This window comes from Dermacentor andersoni, chromosome 1 (assembly GCF_023375885.2).
Source record: "Dermacentor andersoni chromosome 1, qqDerAnde1_hic_scaffold, whole genome shotgun sequence".
NCBI classification, from domain to species: domain Eukaryota; kingdom Metazoa; phylum Arthropoda; class Arachnida; order Ixodida; family Ixodidae; genus Dermacentor; species Dermacentor andersoni.
The window spans coordinates 324,460,525-324,484,540 of record NC_092814.1 but is presented as its reverse complement, the minus strand read 5'-3'; positions in this window follow the sequence as shown (position 1 = coordinate 324,484,540).

Below are 24,016 nucleotides of genomic sequence, written 5' to 3'. Positions count from 1 at the left end.
CAACATATTGCGGCGATGGAGAGATCTTAATCAGCTCTTTATACAGAAAACCCCGAGGTGAGCTGCCCGCTGGGGTGGAGCCGTGACGCCGAGTTGGGTCACAGTGTTTTGTGTGTGTGTGTTTTTTTTTTTCTTTTCCCCTTTAATGGACCCACACATATCCTTATTGCGCCTCGAGCACGAGGCATCGGAGCTTTTGGGACACTTGATACTGTTGCTCGCGCCATCCGCAAAACGCGACCAATACAACCGTGTTTATCGCGCAACCTTTCGAGCGCTTATCTAAAAGCTTGCTTTATGCACTTTGACGTGTTGTTTTCCTCCCCACTCTCTCCGTTCAAGCTCCTCTCTTTCCCTACCCGGTCGCTTTGAGCTTCTGGGTTTAAGGTGCCATGAAATGCATTGTTCTTCCCGTTATAACACATTTCCGTTCTGCATTTTTATCACAGTTCGAAAACATGTTATCTGGAACTGCAATGGCACTGTTTCGCTGCAAATTTTGAGAATACTGATGGCTTGAAACTGGTGCAAGAGCGCTTATATATATATATATATATATATATATATATATATATATATATATATATATATATATATATATATATATATATATATATATATATAACTGATGCTTTGACTATACCGGCTGGATTGAATTGTGGAATTACAGCACGCCCCATAAAGTATTTCATTAAAGAGATTTAAGGTATTTGATTGCAGATTTTAGAGCAGATTCACGGGTAAGAAGAAAGAATAATCGGCCAGCTAGGAGTGCTAACGTCGAACCGTTTATAAATTAGAGCGCTCTATCGCGATTATTTTTTCTTCTTCCCCACCGTACCTACGCAATCCATAGTCCACTTTATAGCAGTGACATACCGTCACGCGTGTGTCGCTTCAGTTCTTGCCGGCGTCTTCTTTTTTTTTCCACCAGGTTATGCCTGCTATGAATTTATTGCTCGGTGCAAGACGGGCTTATACTGTATCCAAATTTTTTTGGATGTCGCCGAACCTAAACGAGACGGCGCACCGGAGGGCGCGCGACATGACCCGCCGCGCCGAACAGGGCAACACCTCTCGCACGATAGCGAACGCTTCTCGAGCAGAACGGGACAGGCTTACCAGATACAACGACATAACCAGTGCATATTTGAACGCCAGAAGGATATACCCACCGCCGAGTCCCAATCAGGAGGCAGGCCGTCGCCTGGCGACAACTCCAGACGCACATCTTCCCTAATCCATTCCGTCTGAAACGTATCTTCCCAGATAAGCATCAGGACGACACGTGCGAATTGTGCCAGGAAGGACCAGCAACACTCAAACACATGCTGTGGGAGTGCAATGTAGTTATAGGAGGGATGGCAGTTACTCCGGAGACCCTGTCGTCGAGGTGGGCCGCCGCTCTGCGCAGCTCAGACCTCGGAATCCAGACGTGGGCAGTCCAGCAAGCCCGTGAGGCGGCGTTGAGGCAGGGCCTTGACTTTCCCCGTGGGAGAGCTGAGCCCGGGTCGCGTTAAACCTTGCCGGACGGACAAGAAAGTTGTATCCATTCATCCATCGCCGGTTCTATAGCGAAATAATATTGTCAAATCATGTTTGCGCGTGGGATGTAAATAGTGTACCAGCGATTACTCTAGAATGTACGGTGCTATATGTATAAACAGCGGACGGACTTGACCCTTTGACCCGCATGCTCAGATTTGACGGGCGGTGGCAGTGCTAGCCGCTATCGGGTGCGGCATTACTCAGCACAAGTTAGCCCAATAAAGACTTACACTGGTTAGATTCTTAGCTCACACGTTTGGCAGTGTTTGCATCGTCACCGTCACCACCGCGGGACAATAGCAACAAGGCCAGGTTAGCTAGACCGCGAACTTCACTAATTAAAAAAAATTATCAGGGAAAATTACAGGGAACCCTCAGCAACCGAAAGACCTGGGTCATTCTAAAGACCCTTCTGGTGAAGACGGAATCAAAAACTGTCACGGGGCAGTACATACAAAGGCTTATACACAACTTCCAGGGAACCGAAGAAGTGTTCGAAGCCATCACCGGGAAATACATCGGAGACGAGCAACAACGGAAGACGCAGCCAGTCATTCACCCGGAGTACGAAGGGGAACCCAATCCGGATTTAGACCAACCTTTAACCAAGTCGGAGATCGTGGCAGCCTTAAGAAATCTCACAAGAAACACGATGCCCGGAAGGGTAAAATTAACAAGACCCTCCGTAACCTGGACGACGGGGCGACGGGGAGTTTGCTAAAGTATATCAATGAAAGCTGGGAGACCGGCAGTATACCGGCTTCCTGGAAGCACGCGGACATAACGATGATACCGAAACCCGGCAAGCCCATCAACCTACAGAACCTGCGTCCGATCTCTCTCGCGTCATGCGCGGGAAAACTCTTCGAGCACATGGTCCACAATCGTCACTCGCCCTACCTGGAAGAAGGTGGGCACCTGCCAAACACTATGTTCGGTTTCCGGCCTAACCTCTCCACCCAGGACATTCTACTTCAGCTTAAAGAAGAAGTCATCGACGGCCTCAGCACATACCACAAGAGTGCCATCCTGGCACTCGACGTGAAGGGAGCCTTCGACAACGTCTCACACGAAGCAGTGCTAAACAGCCTACAACATACCAACTGCGGACGGCGGACATACGACTACGTCCGGGACTTCCTGACCGGTAGAACGGCGAGCATAGGCCTGGGGAACCTCAGGACCGAGAAGTTCCAAATACCGCAGAAAGGAATCCTCCAGGGGTTGGTGATCTTCCCGTTGCTGTTCAATATAGCGATGAGGGGATTGCCGAACCTCTTGGAGAACATCAGGGGTATCCATCACGCAATGTATGCAGACGACATGACTATGTGGACGCGCACGGGATCGGTGGGCGAACAGCAAGATGCCCTGCAGGAAGCCATCGACAGGACCGAGCATTATCTACACCGCTGCGGTATTTCATGCGCGCCGGAAAAATCGCAGCTCCTGATCCTCAAAAAGAGGACAAGAGGGCGGCCTCCGCAGGAGACACCTGACCCAACGTTGACACTACACGGAGTCAACATACCCAAGGTGGACACACTCTGTATTCTCGGCCTCACCTTCCAGAAGTACGGTGCCGGTCTCGCCGCCATTAAAAAACTGGAAGCGACAGTCACCCAAGTCGCGCACTTAGTGCGAAGAGTGACAAACAAAAAGCACGGCCTGAAAGAGGAGGACACAATCAGATTAATACAAGCCCTGATAATCAGCAGAGTCACTTACGGCACCCCGTACCTGGGTCTCAAGAACAGCGAGAGAGACAAATTGAACACCCTAATACGAAAGACCTACAAGCTGGCACTGGGGCTTCCACCGACGACGTCGACGGAGAAGCTATTCAGCCTGGGCATCCACAATACTTGGGAGGAACTAGTAGAGGCCCACAAGACGATCCAGATAGAGCGACTCAAGCTCACCAGCACGGATAGGGACACGCTAATAAGACTGGGCTACCGGACCACAAAACAGCGGGTTCCTCTACCCCTGAGGGAGAAGATCACGGTGGCCAGCATCCCGAGAAACATGCACCCTGAATACCACAGAGAAAGGAGGCGAACGAGAGTGAAAGCTCTACGTAAGGCCTACGAAGGACCAAACAAGGAGAAGTCCGATACACCGACGCGGCATAGTACAAGAACAGAGCGGCCCACGCTATCAGCGTGATCAACGGCCAACAACAAGAAGTAGCAGCGGCCTCGGTAAGCACTCCAAACATCGACTGCGCGGAAGAAACGGCGATAGCCCTGGCGACCACTACGGGCCAGCGAGAGGAAGATCAAATAACAATCATCACCGACTCACAAACAGCATGTAGAAATTACCAAAAGGGCCGCATTTCCAAACAAGCCCTGAGCATCCTCGTAAAACGAGACAATTTTCCAGAACTGTACATTGTCTGGGCCCCGGGACGCGAGTCCCTGGCGGGTAATGTAGCGGCTAATGCCGCTGCCCGAGATCACATTCTCCGGGCTATCCTACCGGCTTCACGAGCACCGGTAGACCAACAAAATAGCGTCCCGAAAAGATATGCCGATATCCTGAGCCACTACAGACTGGGTAGGAGGATCTATCCACCCCCGCATCCCAAGCTGACAAGAGAAGAGGCGGTGATCTTCCGAAAACTACAGACCGGCACATTCCCGCACGGCACCCTGCTACACGCCATGTATCCTACGAGCTATACTCACAAATGCGCCTTATGCTCTACGCCCAATACCCTCTACCACATGCTATGGGAATGTCAAGAAAACCGATCGACACCGCCCATCACCGGACCAACCGTCGAGCAGTGGGAGGCCCAGCTGACAAGCTCGAGACCTGAAGACCAGCATCGCCTGGTGAGCAGGGCCGAGCTATCGGCTCAGGCCCACGGCATCCTGGACTAGGGACGCCGCCCACCTCGGACGATATTACCGTCGGCTCATTTCTACTAATAAAGTTTATTCCTCCTCCTATCAGGAAAATTTCGGCCACTAAGGACTGTTTCGGCAATCATCGCGCAAAATATGGTGTCCGCCGCCGCCGTGAAGCCGGGTTAGTGCAAATTATCGTTTTCAGGACAGTTCACGAGGCATCGGTTCCTCCCCTCTCGAAGTCCCAGGTCTGCACCAACCTAGAAAACCAAAAGCGGGGGGCAAGCGCATGCAAGCGCCTAATTGAGAGACGACCGAAAGTCGTTTTGATCGTACGAACCCTTCAAAAGCAAAATTTGCTTTGAGTGATTGATTCGTGCGGTTTTTTTTAAACGTCCCAACGCAACGCTGGGGCTAATGAGAGACGCCAGCGCGGATACTTCCGGATTAATTTCCGTCTTTTTTTTTTCTTTAGCGTACACCTAAATCTAAGCACACTGGCGTTGTTGCATGTCGCCTGTCAGTATGCGGCTGTCACGGCCGGGATTCGAACCCGAAATCACGTGCTCCAGAGCAGAGCGCAATAGCCACTGAGCTATCCGCCGCGAATGGCGTCGGCATTTCGGTCTAATCTATTAATTTTCATCAGCTGCGCATTCTTTTCCGTAAGAACAGGTCAAAAGGCAAAACATTTCTGTTAATTGCCGCGAGATAGCGTATGGTGCATATGAGGTCGAAGTTTTTCTAAGTTCTCCGCGGGGGAAATCCCAAAAATAGGACGCCGTCGTCGCAGCTATGGTTTCGATGGTTTTCCGGTGCACCAAAAAACAAACACTCATTCGAGAACATTACTCACAAACAAAACAAAAAAAGAGCTCATCTGCTGTTACGCAGCTATATTCGTCTTCGCTCTTTGGGGGATAAGCAAGTTTGATTAGAGCTGGAGCTGTTAGCCTACACGCTACTTCGGAAGAATAGGTTGAAACATGAAATAAGAAATTCGAATAAATAATTAGGTGTAAAAGAAGCGCTAATAAAACATTAACAATTAAGAAACTCAAAATAAAGGCATGCCTGACACGGGCTTTAATCAAGTCCTGTAGAACTTGCTTGGATCTTTAAGAGCACGTTCAGAATGAGTAACACTGTAATTGACGGGAAAACGGGAGTGAAGCACTATTGGTACACGAGTGACTTCTATCAGCTGCAATTAAAAAAAAATACAAAAAACATGCAGATCCAACACACAGTGGAATCTATGTGAAACGATGCTTTAGTGAAGTGGTTAATTTGAATCTTGTACAACTAAGCGACAGTGCGTGCAATTATGCTTACTTTCACTCTGTGTATAGTGCAACCTCATGAAATGCTTACGTTTAACCACCACAACGGTCACAACTTTAATCTCCAGCATTTTTTACGTTTGTTCACTACGCCACTCACAAGCCATGCCAAAATGCCAATACTAAATCAGGGTGAATTCACAGCGTGAGACGCTTAGATGCAGCGCATTTACGAGCACGAAGGCGATATAATGCCGGTCGATGGAACAATGACGACAACAAGTGTGTGCACAGAGAAGCACGGCGCATATCTCGCTACATTTAAAGATTCGGCACTGCTTGCGTCACAGTGGCGCATACCCGTTCTCCACGATTGGCCAAGAGGAGGAAGCTCACAAGCAGTGGCACATACCGTATCGGTAAATCAATGAAAAGCAAGGAAATCAAGGAATGCACTCGATATAATGTACTGGTCAATGAACGGGTCGGTCTCGTTTAGAGCCCACATTATTTATGCAGAAATTTAGTGGGAACGTGTTCTTTTTTTACGCAGTAGGATGTCTACGTGCTTGCTCGCACTAATTTGTCAGTAAGCCCGTGCAAGGGTTATATAAGCCCATTCACTGGTTCTAGCATTCAGCGCACATGTAGCAGTCGTGTATGTATGTATGTATGTATGTATGTATGTATGTATGTATGTATGTATGTATGTATGTATGTATATATATATATATATATATATATATATATATATATATATATATATATATATATATATATATATATATATATATATATATATATATGAGGAAACAACTTGCCGCAGGTGGGGAACGATCTCACGTCTTCACATTGCGTGTGCGATGCTCCACCAGTTGAGCTACCGCGGCGCCGCTTCCCCATCTACTTTCTTGGGTATTTATGTCTTACTACTAGAACTAACCCTGCGAGTGTTAGCCAGCGCCACCACTCACAAACCTTGGCGGCGCATGTGAAACATCCTTTCAGCCGCAGCGGGACTTCAATCGTTGTAACGCTTTCTGCTCTTGAAGACTAAACTACGCGATCCAGGCGGCCAGACAATTACAAATTAAGGGAGGGTACGCATAATGCCGCTGCCAGCTATCTGTTTGTGCACACACCGACCCGTCTGTGTACACTTGTAGGTGGCTTTGAAACGCTGTGCTCAAGTGGGTCCAACGTAAAGTTTATATTCACGTTGGCATGAAGGGGCGTGATTTCGTATGTTAATTCCGTCACTTTGCCCTAAGAGACGGTAAGGGCCAGAGATAAAGCAAAATGAACATTTCGCATAGGTCCACGCACCTTGATGGGGTCCAAAGAAGGACCATGTCACCAGGGGTGAAGTGGGCGTCATGATGGCGGGCGTCGTAGACGCGCATTGCTTTTCCTGAGAAGTTGTAAGACGCAAGTAGGCAATTTTGCATGCCTCTGTAGAATCATAGTTAGTATAAAATTTTATTATTCTCACATGTTTTCATTACAGATTGGTAAATATGGCAGGAGGTCTGAGAGTCATAAACAGAATTAGCATCTCATCCTACATCTCATCGGCCGGGCGGACAGTCCGAATTGTGAGGAATGCGGCATTCTTGAGACGACAGAACACCTCTTGTGCATCTGCCCGCGATTTGATGTACAGAGAAAATCGCTGTCAGACATCTTGTCAAAATTTGGCGTTGGACCATTAGCTGAAAAGATTCTATTGGGACCTTCGCCTGATCCTCGTCATCAGCCTGATAGTCTGAAGGCTCTCAACAAATTTTTTTATGAGTAGCAACGCCGAGTAGCAGGTCAGAACATTGATTCAGGCGGAGTTCTCAACATTTATATCACAATAAATACCTCTGTCCCTCTCCTGTAATAGTAAGTGTTTCAAGTAGTTAGTATGATTATTCATAGCAGAAACAGAACAACGAACTAGTAAGTGTTTAGAATATAAAATCTATTATACGACGTCTCCGAGGAGAAAGTCGGCGACGTCGGTTACACCACTGGTCCGAAGCACCCGTGTGATCGCGTACCAGGTTGTGTAGTATGTGGACACTTCGATCCCCTTATTTCCACTGAGAGACGGAAGAAATGGACTGAAGATATCAAGTACAACCCTAAATAATGGCTCGGATGGTACGCCAAGGGGCTGAATGTGGCCAAACGGGAGCACTGCTGCTTTTTTTTTTTTTTTTGCGATATGTTCTTTACATGAAATTCTGTTATGAGTGGAATTTTGATGGCTCGTTGTCGCATCGCAGATGTTACGTATCGCGGCTGTCAAGAGCTCTGAAAGGCGCATTGTTTCGGTGGCAATAATTACGTTTCTTCTTAACGCCTCCATGTCAACGTATAACTAAAAAAAAAAAATGTAATACCTGCAGCAGTCGACACATTAGCGGGTGCATCGTTCTGCAAATTGAAGAGTTGTATAGACGTCTGTCTTCGGAAAACCAGAACTAAATAAAAGCGCTTGTACGACTTTCAGGAATTCTGTATTCACATTCGTGACTAAGAATGTTATTTCGAGTAATATAAGCAGGGAGAGAGACAGTGGGAATTTCCTGTCTTTATACCCCTTGCAATAGATTTTTCTCCGGACAACTCGGCGTTTATCCCTTCAAGTGCCAACGTCGATGTTCTTTTTCCAACCGTGTTTTTTGACAATTTGATCACTTATGACCATAGTTTGTAAAAAAATAAATGCATTTCCTTTTCCATTATCTTTGTTCTTTTGTCATTGGCTTGGGCGCTGCCGCTGTTATCTCCGAGATCGGCCATTCGGCGTACGACGGGTAAGAAAAAAAATAAGAAATGAAGCGTACGAATCGTTACGAAACGCACCCCCTGTTTCTGATACACACATTTTAATAAGCTTCATTTTCCTTATGTAGCTTCTAACAGATCCACGATACGAATGCAGTGTTACAATGCTAAGGGACGACAAACCTGCACAAGCGACTTTAGCCCTTACCGGCGCAAAATATTATCCTGCACACGATGGATTGAAGCGCAATAGACGTGACACAAGACGAAGGTGAGATACGAACGACTTGTGCACCGTCTATCCCGCTACAATATATCGTATTCAGTCAACATTAACGAGCCTCCATATTTTCTGTCCTGCGACGTTAACCTGTGCTGTGACCGGTTGCGATATTGTGCATGTACTCTGTCTCCCTATTTGCTTCTTATCTTTCTTATCTCCTACCTCTCAGTGAAGGGTAGCAAACCGTTTTTTTTGTCCTATAGTTAATCTCCCTGCCTTTCTCCTATGTTCCGTCCCCCCCCTCTCTCTCTCTCTCTCTAACTTACTTTTTTTCTTATATGTTGGCCGCTAGAAAAACGATGTGGAAATTGTGCTATTGTTTTCAATGCAAAAGGATGAAAAAAAAAAAAGTTACCGTGCGAATCGATGCTGGCGCTTCTAATGATACCGCAGAAGGGAACGAAGAAAAAGAAAAGAGCAGAGAATTTCGGCCCACGAGGCGGAAACGGGAGCAAAGCCAGTGCGGGGTGCTCTATTAGGCGATCATAATCGCCCGCCTTATTTCGCTTTTCATCGCGCACTTTGTAGCCGCCTCTCAGTGCGAGCACTGCGTGCGGCGCCATGGGTGTCCGAAGGGAAATCCGCGAGCGCGTAGCGGATTAAAGAGGGCGCGCGCACGCGGCCGGAGCATTAGTACACCGCACCCGATGTAATCGCAACTGCTTTTAAACATTAAGCGGTTCTGACGCTGCGCGCTCCTTTTTCTTTTTATCCCTGTCTGCTCTATGTGGTTAGCTTACTCCGTTCCGCGATGGTCTGGCAGACGGTGTAGGGAGCAATGAGTTTTTAAAGCTGGGAAAGAATTGCCATATTTGAATTTATAGGCCGATAGTTCTTTTTTTTTTTTTTTTTTCCTTTAGCTATGCCTACGGAACGCGACGTCACGCAAGAAGAAGGAGATAGACAGCACATGCTCTGTAGTCGCAACGTTTTTAAAAATGATCTTATTAATGGGAAAACGCTTATATTTTGAGCAGAGCCAACAGAAGAAGGAATGTGTAGCTACGGATACGCACCAACTTGTCCACCTCTCAGCCATTTGGGCGAGTAACGAAATGCTTAGGTCGGGGCTTAGATTAGAGGATTTTCGTTGTAGGAGTCATTAGAAGTGGGACAATGGTATACCCCGCTACTCCAGCGCCAAATGTGCAGCGCTGCAGCGATTACTACCCGCTTCCACAGCCGCACAGAATTGAATGCGTCCAGTGTGGGTATACAGTTATTGCTTTATTTATTAATTTTTTTAAGTTAGGTTTCCTCGAGACGCTGGCACTGAGCAAGGCGTATCCGTACAGTGGTACCTTGAGTGAGCCGGAACAAGTGCGCGCTGAGCTAGCTTTGAACATTTGCAATAAATGTTAATTTGCTTTGTGTGGCTGTTGTTGCTTGGTCGGCTTTCACTCGAGGAAAGTTTTTCTTTCTTTAATATCTGACCTTCGCATTGGGGAGAGGGGAGGGGGTCAGCTGAGAATCCAGGATTGCTTAGATTTGATTCGATATGGTACGCCCACATGAGATTACATAGGCTAATTAATACTTGTCTATATATTACTTACTGCAGTGAGGAACTCCACCAAAAGCGTTAAATAAACACAAAAAGAACTGCTAGCTGGGGAATTCGAATTTTCAGGCTGTTCAGGCTGTATCTAAAGATCTTTATTATTGTACTTGTATTAATATATGTATACACGCGTCACAGTGCCTTAAGCTTTTCGTATAGTCCTACCACTTATCTCACGCGCTCACGGATTATATGTATATATAATGAAATCGTTTTTCTCTACAGATTTTCTACAATCCTTGTTTGACCTCTTCAGGCAGTTTATCGGCGGGAGGCTGGGAATTCAAGGTTGCCGATGTGCACTGTGAATTTGCAGGTGACCAAGGCTGTCAAAACCGACCGAAGGAAACCATCGCAATAAAGACAAAGTTATTTAAGAATGCGACAAGGACTAGCTAACTTCCTATAAGTTTTCTTCCGCGCTAGGTCCTTTGAATTACTCTCTGGTGTGCATACACGGGAGGATACGCAGCCTTTCAGCGACAGGATATCCTCCCAGAAGATCCACAGACACATATCCGGAGCCAAGTAGCAACAATCAGCTGCGCACAGCGCCAAGCAGACGAAACACCGACGCAACTATACGGTACTTCTGTATAACGGCTGGTCATGCCCTCTTTAGAAGCTCACTGGGTCAGAATGAAGGCCTTTATATACAGAAGCTCGAAACACGACGACGCACGCAGTAGCGAGAGCTGGACCAGATGGGAAGGACACTGCAGCTTACTGCCATAGTGTTGTCAGGCTAAGTAGGGCAATGATGCCACAACGATGGTACTACAGGCGCCAGCCGCGCTATGCGTGAAGCGGTGCAATGGCCAGAGAGACGACAACGCCCCCGCGTATAAGGAGACGCTTCGAGCAAAAAATCCCATGCGCAAGCGCGGCGGAAAGAGAACACAACGTGCACGCGTGGTGTGGAAGTAGTATACGAGAGAAAGAAGAGACGCGATGAAGAGAGAGAGAGAGAGAGAAAGGCTCCAGAAACCACCGCAGACGCGACCGGCGTCGTGCCGGGAAACAAATATGAAATCAAGCCAAGCATGCCCCGCGACGCTCGTGGTGGGAGACCAGAAATCACGTGACGCATGGGTGCAATGGCGGTGGAAGTCCTGTACTCGCCGCGTCCAGCCAGCCAAATCCGACTCATTGCAGCTTAGGGGACCGAGACATCTCTTCTTGAGTGGAGACCGCGAATCCTCTCCCTACAGGCCCGGCGTCTTCGCGAGCTGGGCCCCGGCAAAGCGGACGAAAAACAGCAAGCACGAAAAGATATGCCCGACGGGAGTCACATATATATATCTGCGCACGCTGGATGGCGCGCGCAACCCCGTATTATGCGCGGCTGCTTATTGAGCCCGAGCTTGTGTGCGCGCGCTCATACAGCCCGGCAGCGCTCGTAATGGCCATGCATTAGGCCTTTTCATTCCGCATTGACCGTGCAACTTAGCGTGACATCATCTCTTCGCAAGACGGGACAGGAGACGGCCGAAGCGAGCCGAGTCGGCGGCTCGTGTGCGTGCGTGTGTGGGTAAGCTATACGCGTATACAAGGCCTGGGAGGCGCACGCGGTTCCACCACGCGTGCACGGAGGAAAACGCCCCCGCTACGGGCGCGCCTGCACAAGCTATATAGCTGCTCGCGCGACCGCCGAGCATGTATTTGTACACGCTGGCATAAATGCGCTCGTACATATATATATATATATATATATATATATATACATATATATATATATATATATATATATATATATATATATATATATATATATATATATATATATATATATATATATATATATATATCGCGTCCGTCTCCCTCTCTCTGTTTATTGTTTTCTTTGCCCGTGCGTGTACGCAAGGGAGTATAGACTCTCGCGGGCGTCTGTGCGTGTCTGTATGTGTACATAGATGCGCATAGATTTCCGGCATCGCAACGAACTATACATAGAGCGTTGTACGAACGCGCTCTGCATCCTCGTCTCGTGAGCGAACGCCCGCGCCAAGTGTGCGTGTGTGTGTGCATGCGCTTTCCTCTTCCTATGTATATTTTTTTGCCTCTTCAATCTACGCTCGTCAGCCATCTTAGAGGAAATGAAGCTCTTGATACGGGGTGGTGCGGCATAATTTGGCAATCAGGACGCGCCTCTGTATCTGGACGAGGTCCATTTACTCGAGCCCGAATCGCTGCGGTGGTGCCTGTGGAGACACTGATATGGGCGGCGATGGATAACTACGTACGAAGAGCGAAATGTCGTCGGGGCGAGCGTATCTGAGGGTTCGCGTGTACAGCTGGGAGCGAAAAGTGATTTTGCGGTTGGAAATGACCGTTGTGCCAGAGTGATATATATATATATATATATATATATATATATATATATATATATATATATATATATATATATATATATATATATATATATTTGTCTCGCGCTTTCTGAATTATAAGGTGGTCAAGTTGCTGGTTTAGACGCAGTTTTCTCGGGCGGTATTTTTCTAGATATCACATTTGTCCTGTCCGCGTGGTTTTCCAAAGCCTTCCAAAGCGAGGTTTGATGCCATGCCGAAAACAAGGAAAATAGTGAAGATCAGCAACTGAAATGCATATAACGAGCTCTGAAACTTCGGGAAGAGCTTATTGACACGTATATAGTGAGAGAAGGCAAGTAAGCTGTTCCTATATAGAGTTATCGTCGAGAATGCTGTAAATAAAATTATTTGGACCATGGTGCTCAGTTTCGACCTATTCGACTGAATAAAGGATAGAAAAATATCGCACGTTCGCTTTATCATGCAACTATACACTTTGGAAAAACCAACGATCGAATCAGTCGGTCAGGCAAGGTAGGCTCGAAGAGCCTACCTTACCGGTTTGTCATTCAGCCAAAACAAAGTGAATAGGTCCGATGGTATTTGACTGACTTATTCGGTTGCTGCGTTACAAGCAAAAGGCGCGTTAAAAAAATCCCTAAACTGTGCTTAAAACACGGCACTCAGGTCACGTCAACTGTAAGTCCAGTTTGTGGGCACCATATATATCGTCGATATATCGGGAGTATACCTGCCATTTCTGTTCTATGTAGTCGAATATATTTGTCACATTTGCAGATTTCTTGTATATATACAGTGCTTTAAAATACAAAAATCTTGTAAAGTTGTTTAGAGTTGCGAAAAACTTGATTATGTCGATCGAAGTTCAATGTATTCAATATAGCTTTAACTGTATTTCTAAATACTTCGAATTACAGTGATTCATCGCCATTTAGATTCGAACCTCTATCGACCGCATCAATGCAACTAAGCCAGCTATGACGAGCTGAGGAACAATGCCAAGTTGCGAACAGCGATAAAGTTTCGGCAAATATGCCGTTTCACGATACGGCGCGCGGGTCGAGTCAGTGCAAGCTGAGACGTGTATACCGGCGCGATAGTGTTGACATGAACCATTTTCTGCGTCGAGGTGACGCAAGGGGATGCGCGAACGGAGGAGCGTGCGATGCTTCGTTGCTGGTTGCTGCAAACCAGTGAGTCGACCCGATTGCGTTTGTACCTTGCTGAGCGCGACACGCTGAGACAGTTTACTCAGCTCACAGGGATTGACTCTTCCCGACCACCTGCTTGCAAATTACTTAACCGCGAGACGTGAATCTCTTCTTAAGAATGCGACACGGTTGGGTTCATGCAAACGCAACGGGTCTTGCGTTGCCTCCAGCCGAAGTTGCGCCGCACTTCTAAGCCCCATGGACATGGAAGAACATTTAGACGCTCAAGCCTACGTAGACGTGTGTAACCTGCCTAGTGTAATTTTGGTCCTTGTAGCTGATGACTAAACCTACCTGGAAAATCAGACGTTGGTCACGAAAAGTAGTATAGTTTGCCGTTCTCGCTATTAGAACCCCGATACACTGAGACAGAAACAAATTAGCAGCCAACTACAAACGGTGTCAACATCATAATTTGTATCAGCGTCTGTCGATGCGTTCGTAACTCATTGGCGTTCACAAGGGACATATTCGATAGCAACGGAGCTTCAGGCGATGTGAAGGTTATTCAAACGGCGCAGTGGAGACCATCTTCATTAGCCACCATGGCATATTCAAAGACGTTTACAGTGTCCTCCCTCGTAACACCAATGTAACTTTAACACATGTAGCAGCACAGGAGGTAGCTCCACCCGAGTTTAAAGGAGAGCGAAGAAAGCTTAAACAGATGAGCTGTCATCCTGTAGGATCACAGAGAATATAGTACAGAAAGGCCTGCGGCGGGTTGCGCTATTTCTTTTCATTTTTTTTTTTTTTTACGTTGGCAGATGCAAAGTGCATCTAAGGATGCTGTGGAAATCTGTTACCCAACCTTCATGCTTTGTTGCAAATATAGTGTTTTGCTTCTAGAGTTGACTCAGTTCTGTGGTTCCTGGGTCGCACAAGAGGCTCCATAACACGGCCTCTTTGACTCTTCGCTTAGACTATATAAGTATACAGGAACTGCTTCTTTTATCGAATTCGCCATGCAACGCTGCCTTGGTGCAAGAACGGCCACACATGGGAGAACATAGAGCACGTTGTTATCCGGTTGGCTCCATATATATGGCGCTAGGGGCTGCCTTTGAGGTCAGCATACTACCGTGTTTCATGATCCCCCCTTTAATGATAGTCATGGTGGGGTGAGGTAAAGAAAAGCAAGCTCATGCGCTACAATTGTTTAACGCACGAAGGGAAAGTAGGAAGTGGGAATGGCTACGAAAATATTAGCTGGTATGACGGACCCGAAAGACGTGCGGAGGAGGGAACATTGCGGGCAAGAAGAGAGATAACGGGGTGAAGGGAGAGGTTCACCTCCAGAGTGAAGTAATTGCGCTCGGTTTGCGGGATTTACATAACGAGTATTTAGTATTCGCAGAAGACCTTAACAAAATAACACATTACTTTCGTTTTTCCTTTGTTATCATAAAATTGTACTCCCTGCTTTGTTTAGTCTGTCGTCGGCTGTGGTTATCAATCATCATCATCATCGTCATCCTATTTTATGTCCACTACACGACGAAAGCCTCTCCCTGTGATCTCCAATTACCCCTGTCCTCCGCCAACCGATTCCACCTAGCGACTGCGAATTTCTTAATTTCATCACCCCACCTAGTCTTCTGCCGTCTTCGACTGCGCTTCCCTTCTGTTGGCGCCCATTCTGTAAGCCTAATGGTCCACCGGTTATCAAACCTACGCATTACATGACCTGCCCATCCCCACTTCTTTCTCTTAATGTTAATTAGAATATCGGCTATCCCTGTTTGTTCTCTGATCCACACCGCTCTCTTCCTGTCTCTTAACGTTATGCCTAACATTCTGCGTTCCATCGCTCTTTGCGCGGTCCTTAACTTGTTTTCGAGCTTCTTTGTCAGTCTCTAAGCTTCTGCCCCATACGTCAGCACCGGTAGAATGCATTGATTGTACACCTTTTTTTTTTAATCATAATGGTAAGCTTCCAGTCAGGATCTGACAATGTCTGCCGAATGCGCTCCAACCCATTTTTATTCTTCTGTAAATTTCCTTCTCATGATCAGGGTCCCCTGCGAGTAATTGAACTAGGTAAACGTATTCCTTCATAGACTCTATATAGAGGCTGACTGGCGATACTGAACCCTTGTTCCCTTGCCCGGCTATTCAATTCAATTCAATTCAATTCAATTTTGTTTTCATTGATAATAATTTGTGCAAAAGAACTGTTGGGCCAGTAGCCAAATGCTAGTGTAGGCCCATAGTCATATATGCAGCAGCAGCTACAAATTCAAGCACATATCTAGTTATTAGTGATACAATCTAATGCAGTCAGGTGGATACATACAATTAAAGCCATTAAAAAAAGAAAACTGCATATCAATCATTAGTAATAAAACAGAACTGTAAGGAGAATACATAAAAAAAAAAAGAAATAGCGTATTATACGTCGAAGAAACATATTTGCAAAGGTCTGTGCTCAAGTGTTTAGGCTTTCTGAATAGGTTCAAGAAGGAATAATCTGGCACAGTATAAAATAAGTGGAGAACCAGACTGACGGAAAATCACGTACTTTTTGATAGGTATAGCTTTTTTACAGCAGACACGAAATGGTTGGCCATTTTTACCTCAAGAGGTACTGCGTTCCAAATTTTGGCAACATGAAACTTAAGTAGTTGGCCATACGTGTTACAAGTGATCGGTAGGTTGAAATGTATATTTGTTGCACACCTTGTGTTGCGATTAGGTGTAATAAACAGGCTTGGTGATAATGAATGATTCCCACGTAAAATAGTGTTAATCAAAATGGCACCTTTCATTTCGCATGCCAGAGATAATGGTAATATACCAAGACGACCGAACAGCATGTCACTATTATCATGTGAGCTTGTGTATGTCATAATGCGCAAGGCTCTTTTCTGTAACCGAAAGACGGGATCTATGTATGTTTCATATGTGCCAGACCACGATTCGGAACAGTATATGATGTGACAGTGAAATATGGAAAAGTAAACATCTTTAAGTACGCCGAGGTGAAGATATTCTCGGCATTTTATTAATAAATAGCAAGCCGAAGCTATTTCGCGCATTGATCGTTGTCTTTGTCTTCTGCATATTAATCTTCAACCCCACTCTCATACTCTCTCTGTTAAGGTCCTCAATCATTTGTTGTAACTCGTCCCCAGTGTTGCTGAACAGGACAATGTCCTCTGCAAATCGAAGGTGGCCGAGATATTCGCCGTTCATCCTTACTCTTAAGCATTCCCAGTTTAATAGCTTGAATACTTCTTATAAGTAAGGAGCGAATAGAGTTGGAGAGATTGTGTCTCCTTGTCTGACCCCTTTCTTTATAGGTATCTTCCTACTTTTCTTGTGGAGAATTAAGGTAGCTGTGAAATCTCTGTAGATACTTTCCAAGATATTTACGCAAGCGTCCTGTACTCCTTGATTACGTAATGCCCCTATGACTTGATGGTATCTCCACTGAATCAAATGCCTTTTCGTAATCTATGAAACCCATATATAGAGGCTGATTGTACTCTGCGGATTTCTCGATTACCTGATTGATGACACATATGTGATCCATTGTAGAGTATCTCTTCCTGAAACCTGCCTGTTCTCTTGGTTGACTAAAGTGCAGTGTTGCCCTTATTCTGTTGAAGATTATCTTGGTGAATATTTTATATAATATTCGAAGTAATCTAATGGGCCTATACTTTTTCAATTCTTTACCGTCTCCCTTTTTATTAATTAGTATAACTTTGGCATTCTTCCAGTTCTCTGGGACACTTCAAGTCGATATACAGTTCGTATGAAGGGCCGCTAGTTTTTCATGCATTATGTACCCTCCATCTTTGATTAAATCAACTGGTAGTCCATCTTCTCCTGCCGCTTTTCCCCGTTTCATGTCTCCCAAGGTCCTCCTAATTTAATCGCTAGTTAAAGAAGGAGCCTCTGTAACCTGTTCACTGCTACTTCGAATGGAGGTATCGTGGCTGCTTTGGGTACTGTACAGGTCAGTTTAGAATTCTTCCGCTGATTTTTCTATAACTTCGAGATTGCTGGTGATATTACCCTGCCTATCTTTCAGTGCATACATCTTGGTTTGTCGGATGTCTAGTTTCCTTCTCACTGTTTTCCGGCTGCCTCCATTGGTTACTGCTTCCTCAGTCCTTCTCACGTTATAATTTCGAATATCCCTTATTTTCTCCTTGCTGATTAGTTTTGGAAGTTCCGCGAATTCAATCTGGTCTCTTGAGTTGGACACTTTTATTCTTTGTCTTTTCTTTATTAGGTCCTTTGTTACTTGGGAGAGCTTACCTACTGTGTTACCTTGGCGCCTTACCTCCCACTTCATTTGCTGCTTCTGAAACCAGCCTAGTTACGGTTTCATTCATTGCCTCTATGTCATCTTCATGTCTCTGTTCTAAGGCTGCATATTTGTTTGCAAGTACCAACCTGAATTGGTCTGCTTTTACCCCTACTGCGTCTAGGTTGGCCTGTTTCTTCATTACCAATTTTACTCTTTCTCTCTTCGAATTCAGGTGAATCCTCAACCTCACTAACCTATGATCACTGCACTTTATCTTACCTAACACTTTTACATCCTGCACTATGCTGGGATCGGCAGCAATTATGAAATCAATGTCATTTCTTGTTTCACCACTAGTGCTTTTCCAGGTCCACTTTTTTTCCAACGCTTCCTGAAGAAGGTGTTCATTATTCGCAGTTTATTTCTTTCCGTGAATTCTACCAACATCTCTCCTCGAGTGTTCCTAGAATCCACGCCGTAGTTGTCAATTGCTTGTTCACCAGCCTGCATTTCTCCCCCTTTTGCATTGAAGTCGCCCATGACTGAGTTTGCCCTTTTCGCGTCCCTAATTTAACGTCTTCGTAAAACTGTTCTATTTCTTCATCATCGTGACTGGAAGTTGGGCGTAGGTTTGTACTACCTTTATTCTATACCTCCTATTCAGCTTTATTACGGCTACTGCTACCCTCTCATTAATGCTGTAGAATTCGCCAATGTTGCCCGCTATGTCCTTATGTATTAGGAATCCTACTGCGAACTGCTTCCTATCTGGTTGTCCTCTATAGAAGAGGACGTGGCCATTTGTCAGCACTGTATAAGCCTCACTAAGGCCAATGATATCTCAAAGAGTCCTGCTGGTCTAGCTTCACTCGAGAGGGTTCGGGTGTTAAACATTGCAAGGGTCAGCTTCCATTGGCGGCCTGTCCGGGTCTAGAGATTCTTAGCACCCTCTGCTGCGTTACAGGTCTGACCGCCGCCTTGGTCAGGTGCTCAGCAGCTGCTGGGGACTGAGGGCCATTGGGTAATCAAATGAGTCATTTGGGAGAGAGTGGCCGAATACATCACCAGGGAGGCCAATTCCTGTTCTGGTGAGGGAGTGTCTTGTTAAAGCTTAGTAGCCCTTTCTCATTTGGTTGTACCTGGATTAGTATAGCCCCAATTGCTCTCGGCGTTTTTCCGGTGCCAGACGCCACTCCAAACCTGGAGATGTAGGGTACTAGGGGAGGTGAATTCGAGTTCCCCACCTTCAGAAAAAAAACGCGAGGATTCGAGCTTCTGGCTGTGGCAACCGAGCATCCAAGCTAGCTCAGTCAGATAACCCTGCGGACTGTCAGGCCACCTTGATCCCTACGCTGATGTTAGTTTTCGGTTGTATGATTACTTGAAAGTGGTTCCGAATAACCGGCAAATTAGAACGAGGAAGCAGTGAACAGAGTGTAGCACATCTGAAAACTGAAGAGGAAGTGATTGTGCACTCATAAAAAGTGCGAGTGCGACAAATTGGTGATGCCGATGAAGCATCTACATTTCTAGCTGCGTAGCCTCTTTCCCTTCTTTTTGAGCAGGCAGCGTCTGCTAGAAAAAACATAAGAGAAACATCCATTTAGGCTATGGCTTCCTTCCTGAGCCTAACGTGTATGATTTAATATGCCTTCATTGCCCCATCACCACCCCGCCCTCTCATTCACGCACACGCACTTACTTTCTCCGATGTCTTGCAATCCTTCAATGTGCTTGTTTACCAGACTACTATGCACAAAGAGGCGTAAAACTTACATGTGCTTCACTAAAAAGACAGCAGCTTTTCCATCAATACTGTAATGGTCCGTTGAGGCTCATACGTATGCCTGACATCAGAGTCGACGTGTCACAGCCCATTTGTACGCGGGGGAGTGAAGCACCCACTTCCATTGCGCATTAAGAATCTAACTGCCATTCCGAGTCTGTCTTCGTGCGTGCTCGATTCGGGGATCTCAGATGCGACGCTTCGATAAGCATTTGGTGTTCGCACGAAGCGGCCTCGCTCACACGCGCAGACACGCCAACTTGGCTGCCCGCCAAAGCAAGGTGTCCTACAAAACGCCACACCTGTTTCGCGGCGAACAGTGCGCGAACGTGCTTGTTTGCCGTGCGGGAGCCAAATTTGGCATGCACGTGGTCATCAGCGGCGAGTGTACGCATGCGGCCGTAAATGATGCGTGTAGCAACCACGCCCCTCCGTCGCGTGTCGTTTGACGATTTCGCTACCTGCGCATGCGGCCATGCTCAAGGCTATGTCAAGTCCATGGTTCCATATTTGATGCGTCGTGCCCCCTATTTCGCCGCCCACGTCTGTCTTTTCTGCTATCTCTCTCTGCAGCATGTTGTATGGCTAAACGCATCTGCGCTATGCGTGCACAAATGAGAGGGCCGCATTGTACAGGATAGCCACGGTAGCGCCAGTTGAGGTGCCTTTCCTCTGTGATTACCACGAATAGTTGAACTTCATTGTGTTGAGCGTAACGTGTTCAGACCTGCAAATACGCCCACGCACACGTTTTATATAGCTAGACTTTTATTTATTTATTTATTTATTTATTTATTTATTTATTTATTTATTTATTTATTTATTTATTTATTTATTAGATTTCCGGTGTTCTCATCATTGTCTTACAGCTGATACACATGCGCCTACAGTGTAAACAGGAATGGCACAGGAAAGAAGTGCATGGACAGCACAGAGCGCTAGACTTCTCGACTTTTCCGTTGATTTTATTCTAAGTACAACACATAATCTAAAGGTTAGCGAACCAACCAAGACCAGCCCAAGGGCGCTATAACGTAAAACTATTCCAAACTTTTCTATTCCAATTCTGCAATCAGCCCTCTGCAATTGGTCAAAAGCTTTTTTGGACCACCCCCACTTCACCTGTCGGTCACACGACGTCACGAAAACCGCGATAGCTCCCCATCTGATATGACGTGTACGCACTGATTATGCATGATTCGAGCGAACGAAAGAAAAATATTTATTTCTGATTCGACGCCTTCTCGCCATTGCTTCCCACCATGGCTGAAAAGAAATATTTAACCAGTTCGCTTTCAAATCAATCTTGATGTGATTGCGGTCCTTGAGTCTAAGAGGGGTATATAGGTGTGTGGTGTGCCTCCGAATAAAAGCAGTTGTAAGTGGCGCTCTGTCCCGTCTCCTTCCTTGTGTCGTGTGTGTTTTCGCGCCTAGTACCCAAGATGAATTGTGACCAACTCGCCCAACAAGACGTCCTTTTCACTATTATGTGTTCCTTGAAATCAAACGAGCTTTTGATAATGGGGCTTGTGAGGCTATTATTCCGGCCTTGAAATGGGTGGTCGCACGTACAATTGTGTCTGTGAGTGCTCTGCGATAGATCAGTCTACATGGTCGCCTATGACGGAGACACCATGACGCACAAACAGTTGTGTGGTGTTTCCCAGGGCAGGGCTTTAAGCTGAGCCTTATTTAACGGCTCCCTTAATGGGGGGGGGGGAGGGGGGGGGAGTGGGGGCTGGAGAAGTGCACGCCAAATTCAGTGGATAATTCGCTTCATGCAGATTACATCTGCACGTGGTATTGTATCTGCGCGCGTATTGCGCGCAAGCCTAGAAAGGTTAATCAACTCACGAGAAAAGATCCTCATTCTGCGTGGCCTTGTAAAGTCGCCTGAAAAGTGCTTTGCGATTGCCGTTACGAGACGCAATGCCTCACTTAGGCTTGCAGGTACTCCCGTATCTTGCGTCACAAATCAGAAGTTTCTGGCAGTTACAATTCACGGGCTCCTGGCGTTGACCCCGCACGTAAAGTGCTTCAAAAAGAAGCTGGACTCTCTATCGGACATTATTTCGCGGGGTTTGCCATGGAGTGAAAGGATTCTCTGCTAGGTCTCTACTGCGCCTATAAGCTGCGATTCGCGAAGATATTTTTTCGCATACTGTCTAACGGGCCTACAAAGCCTCTCACAAACAAGTATGAAACTCCTAGAAGACTCATCAGTGAAAGTATAACAGATTTATGCTGAATTTACTCGGAACAATTCTACTAAAGGTATGCTGATAGAGCGCAGGCGCCTTTCTTTCCAAATTCTTATAGCTAATACAAGAGGCTACTTCACATTCGCATTCGATATGGGTCACACTGGCACCAGCTCATCCCCTTGCAGTTTCTAGTATTTTTTTGGTACACGACCTGCTCTCTCCTTACTATGAGCGTCATTCAGCACACTTTTTAACACCTTATAAGTGTTGTTCCTGTACGGTCACAATCACAAAGCGAGGTACAAAGGGCGAAGCTGACACCCCCTTGCCAGCTTTAAAATTCTTAGCACTTGACGAGGACAAAGACGAAGTTTCTGCGAGCCAGGACGCTATTTCTCTAGCTCAGCTGTTTTCTCCCGATTTCTGCGTACATCCTTGAAGAGCCGCCATGGTACGTGACGCGGATGCAAGCTGACGTCCCCGTGCCTTTGCCGGGAATGGCGACTTCACCGGCGGCTGCGTCTAGGAAGCGGACCGGCCTCCAGAGCGACACCGACGGCGATGACACCAGTGTCTACTCGCTCAACAGCGAGGACTTCTCCGATGACGTCTTCGAGGTTGTGCGGAGCCGCAAGACGAAATCAAGACACACCACCAGGGCATCCATGTCTCCGAGCACGCCAACGGTAGGACCAACTCGGAATACCGCAGTCAGCACGATTCTATTTGTACCAGAACTCGCTACCGACAACCTGAGGCGACTCAACAGACAGTTTCATCGGTGCAACTGGAAGCGGTGGCGCCAATTCAGGTCACAGACGTTAGAGTCAACACACGAAAAATGTGTTGGCTATTGACGTCACACATGAGACTGCGCTGAGAAATTTGACTAAAGTTACAGAACTTGGTGGCATAAAGCTCCGCTCGTACATCCCCCTGGACAGTGGTTGCACTACTGGTGTCACCTACGACGTGGCGCCTCCATTTCCAGCGCTGACTTGCCGATTCTAGTGAAGCCTGCCGTCGATGGCGTCGCCATAACTCACGTGTATCGCCCCGGCACATCCCGCTGTGTGAAAATAATTTTCAAGGGCGAGACCCTCCCTTCGCACGTAAAGGTGGCCACTTATGGCACCGTGTGTGACCATCCATCCCAAGGCCACTCCAATGCCGCATTTGTATGAGGCTGGGACATGTGAGCGCCGTGTGCGAGAACACTAGTTTTCTCACGCTGCAGCAAGTCCCACGCTGCAGACTCTTGTGCAGCCACGGTTCTCAAATGCACCAATTGCCTTGGGTCCCATGATGCTTCCTCGAAGGACTGCCCCAAAATGAAGAAGCAAAAGGCGGTCTTGAAGGAGATGGAGAGAGACCGTTCGTCTCGTCGGGAAGCTGTTGCGGCTGTTAGAAAGCGATGCTCCCGACGCCGTCGGACTTCAAAGAACGCTGATGCCTCTGTGAAGAGTAGGCTCCATCCGACAACACCTCTTCCTCTGCTCCCTAGGCCTGGCGCAATTTAATCTAAATCTGGCATGATCATGGCGGAGAACAATACAACTTGGTCTGCACTACTAAAGCAACAGCCAAAGCCAGAACAGCGGAAGTCCCAGCCGAAGCTGCAGCCAATGCCACAGCCGATGCCACAGTCGGAGCCGGAGCCACGTCAAATGATACAGCTGCGCACCGCTGTAGAGTGCACAGCGCGGGTTCCTGACAAATTGCCCGAAGAAGACTGTCAAGTCGTTATGATACTCCAGTCTCTCATGAATGCTTTTCGAATGCTCTTGAATAACCTACACACTCCTTCAGCGCGAAGTGCAATGCAAGTGCTGGATGGTCTTAATTCAGTACTTGAAAGTCTTAGTAAGCATCATGGCCCACCCGCAACATTCTATTCGCACTGAAGTCAA